Here is a 4,169-nt window from a genome sequence, read left to right on the forward strand (position 1 = left end):
TTGTTTAAAGAATGTCAATGTTTGACTCAAGTTTAGGTACACAGCAGCAGCAGAGGTAATGTGCAATAGGCAATATATATATATATATATATATATATATATATATATATATATATATATATATATATATATATATATATATATATATATACTCGTATATATATATATTGTGGTGTAGTACTGAACTTAGTGAGGAATGGTGACATGGGCTTCCATGTTTTATATATGCAAATGCATGTTTTGACTATATTTAAACATAAGTGCATATTTATCACTTTTTTTCCTTAACACTTCATATTTTTTTTAGTTTTTGTGTGTTTATGATGAATATTGTATATGTAATATTGTCTTAATCATAATTTCTTGTAAATCTCATAATGAACAATTTAAAACAGATTGTGAGCAGGATTATGGCGCACACTTCGTAAGTGGCAGTCCTACACTCAGTTAATACGGTGTAAGGAGGTGTATTGGTGCTTTATACACCAAAAACTTGTCTGGCTGTTTTCATTCCATGTTGCACAAATAGCACAGTCCCACTCTGAGCTGATGTAAGGCATGTACCGGTGGGTTTCTGTCTTGTTAAGTAAAGGATTATGTTAGTGCGTAGTGTTTGCCTCTTTAGTGCTTCACAAAAAAGTGCCACTCAGCCACAACTCTTATGTAAGTCTTTGTAGTACACCACTGCACAAAACTTATGTCATTTCCCTGTAGATCTTGTTTGTATTTTTATTCCAGTATGCTCAAGCCCACGGGTGATTTCTTTCATTGATATGCAGGCCTCACGTACACTTCATTCTTTGTCAGTGTCGTGCTGTATTCGCGGTGATCAGTGAACTGCTGGCTGATGCAGATCTAGTCTTCTCTTGGGGACTTATTGTCTGCATGTTGACAGGCTGGATCAGCAGAGGAGCCGACACCGCACAGCTCGGCGCTCTTCCCCTGTGCCTGAGCAACACTGCGCTGACACGTCTGTCCGATGCGGGGAGGAGACAGCAAGCGAGAGGCGAGGCTTGGCGGAGTTTTGACATGTTAGGCAGTTAGTGTTCTTAACTAGAGTAAATACAATTGAGAAAAGTAATATATGTGGGGAAAAGGTTTTCAGTTCAGGTTTCCCATGAGATGAAAGTAAAAGGCATGTAGAAAGGTTTGTGTTAGCAATTGTAGATGCAGTTATGGTAGAAAGTTTGTGGGAAAGGGAAATTGTTACATGTTAAGTGTCTTGTTGGGGCAATGGAAGTAAGTGGAAGGAAGGAGAGGCTTTGCTAATTTTAGCCTTGTCTGAGTATTACTGTACTTGATTAGGTTAAAGAGTTGTGAAATTTTTTTTTTTCTACACATATTTCAATAGTTCTGGAAATAATACCTTCACATATAGCATATAACATGGATGGTGTATTTCACTTGTTAATTTTGAGGGTAATTTCTATAGTGTGCGTCCTTTACTTTTCGTTTTCTCTCATGGTTAAGGCTTCCTGTCGTTCTCTCTCATGGCAGACTATGGTATCTCGCCTCGGGTCGGTTCACCTACCAAACTTTACACATTTTCATTCTTATCTCAGTTATATTTGTGTACTTTGTAATTCCTAAACTGGTGTATACCTTTAAAGGACACTACTACTACTGTGTCATGTGTATAATCACGTTGAAGAAAATAGCCTATCATGTTTACGAATTCAGTTTTTTTTTTCCTCTCAAAGTCCACCAGACTGATACACTTAAATGTGAAAGGAGTGGTTGTAACCTTTTAGAGGGCTTGGATATCATCTACCATAGTTCCACAACAGAAGGGCACCAAGCAATCCTTTGCGTGAGGCCCCAGGATGCCAGAAAGGGCCTGGTTAATCGTGGAAAGAATACTGGATGACTTGTGATGTCAGAGTAAAAAATCAATAAGGGAGGGGAAAGGAAAGCTTCGAGTGAGGTTAGTCAGTCAATGCAGTAAAAATATAAGAAAGGAACAGCTGATAAGCAATAGGTCTTCTGATCCTGCCAGTGGAGGGAAGTGGAGAGGGAGAGAGAAGATCCTTGCAGATTCCACATACTCAGTAAAGAAATTTGACGGAATGAAGTGAGTGTAGTAGACTAACACGAGAGTAGGAGAGGCCAGCCAGAGATGAGAGAAAAGAAGTGGAGAGGAAGACAAGGAGAGGAATTGTTTGCAGACTTGTAGAGTTTTCAACGGTGAAGAGATTGCAATGGGTAACTAATGGTAAGACGAGAGACACCGCGAAGGATGAAGGAACTGCACGAGTGAAGAGAAGTGACGAAGAGAGAAACTCCTTAGAGATTTCTGATACACACTGCAGACTTCCAGAAGATGAAGATGCTGTGATGGATAACTGAAGGGGCACATGAAAGGATGGACGAGTGAAAGGCAGTGAAAGAGAGACATTGCTTAGAGATTTCTGATACACACTGCAGACTTCCAGAAGATGAAGATGCTGTGATGGATAACTGAAGGGGCACATGAAAGGATGGACGAGTGAAAGGCAGTGAAAGAGAGACATTGCTTAGAGATCTCATCATTTTTATAGGGAACTTGAATGCAGAGAGAGCAAGGGACGCTGGCGGGAATGAAGGACACAGATGAACGAGATGTGAAGACGATAAGAATTGCTTGTATATTAAGAAGACTTGTTATTGTGTAGTAAGCAGCTACAATGGCGATGGATGTGTGGAAAGAAGCAAAGAAGAGATAAATGCCTTAGATCTCAGAGTAAGAGAGTTCCTAAGGAATGAAGTGACTGAGAGACTCCACCCAGTAAGACAGGAGTGGCGACGGGCAAGAATGAATGCTGTGGCTCAGTGACATTTAGTGATTACTTGCAGGCTAATGAGATGTATTAGGGAAAGCTGACAAGGTGAAGTGACTCCATTAGTGCCTTTGCCAAGACACAAGTAACTACCTAGAACAGAAGAGATGGGTCACCTGAAAGAAGTGAAGGAGAAAAAATTACTGCAGGTATTGCAGATAACACACACACACACACACACACACACACACACACACACACACAAATGCTCCATTTCACTATATTGTGGTGGGCAAGTTTAGCGTCAAGTGTTTATCCCTGGCCAGGAGGCGAGAAGGCGAGGTGGTGAGGGGGAGCCGTGTTCCCGCTGAGTGTCACCTCTGTTTATTTATCTCACAGACGCCACCTGTCCCCCGCTGCCGCCACACCCCACATTACAGTGAAAAGATCCCGGCACAAGCTGTCTGAGGCTCCTGCGAGAACCTGCAAGGCGAGGAGGCGTCACCACGGGAGTGCTTGGCAATAATGCAGCCATGCTATTATAGAAACCTGCTGCTCACACCTCTCTCTCTCTGTCTCTCTGTCTCTCTCTCTCTCTCTCTCTCTCTCTCTCTCTCTCTCTCTCTCGTCTCTCTCTCTCTCTCTCTACCCCTTCTTGTGGTTTGCAAATACTCAGGTTGTGCCTACACATGCAAGCTAATAGCAATAACTGCACATGATAACTTATTCCAGTGTTCAGGTCAAGTCAAGTAAATAGAACGAGGCAAATCGTACACTAAACAATTAATTACACATTGTTTCAGATAATATGGAGGACTCATTTAAAGCCACACGTAACACAGTGACGCTCACTCTCCATCACTAAACACTTGTATCAACACACACAACATAAAATATTTTGATCACCGCGTAATAAATGAAGTATATTACCACAGTACAATTCATAATAAAACACAGGGTCACTGCATGCAAGGACCACAGAGAGTACCGTTTCTCACATCTTGATCAAGCACCAAATAAACACATGAAACATGTGAAAAACACATGGAAAACACACAATACTTTGACACAACTGCAGTGGCGACATTGAAGGCACTAGGACACTTCGAAGTACTGCTCGCGAACACCACGAAGTACAAAGCGACCAGCGACCCGCCTGTCTTCATGGCTCCACGATCTGAGTGTGCGACGCCTCGGCACACAACCCTGCTGCTGCTGCTGCTGTTTTCCGCTGTCTGCCTGCTGTGTGCCTGCGCTTCGCCTTATCTTCGGTGCGCTACACATATCTACGTTCATAAGGTCTATATCTTGCTTCAGAAACTCGGGTTACTCACTCCTACCAAAGGGTGTCCTTCAGGTCCTCTGCGCCACTAACCACCGAGGCACTGAGGGAAGCACCGCCACTCAGGCAGT

The sequence above is a fragment of the Scylla paramamosain genome, unplaced genomic scaffold (assembly GCF_035594125.1).
Source record: "Scylla paramamosain isolate STU-SP2022 unplaced genomic scaffold, ASM3559412v1 Contig23, whole genome shotgun sequence".
NCBI lineage: Eukaryota > Metazoa > Arthropoda > Malacostraca > Decapoda > Portunidae > Scylla > Scylla paramamosain.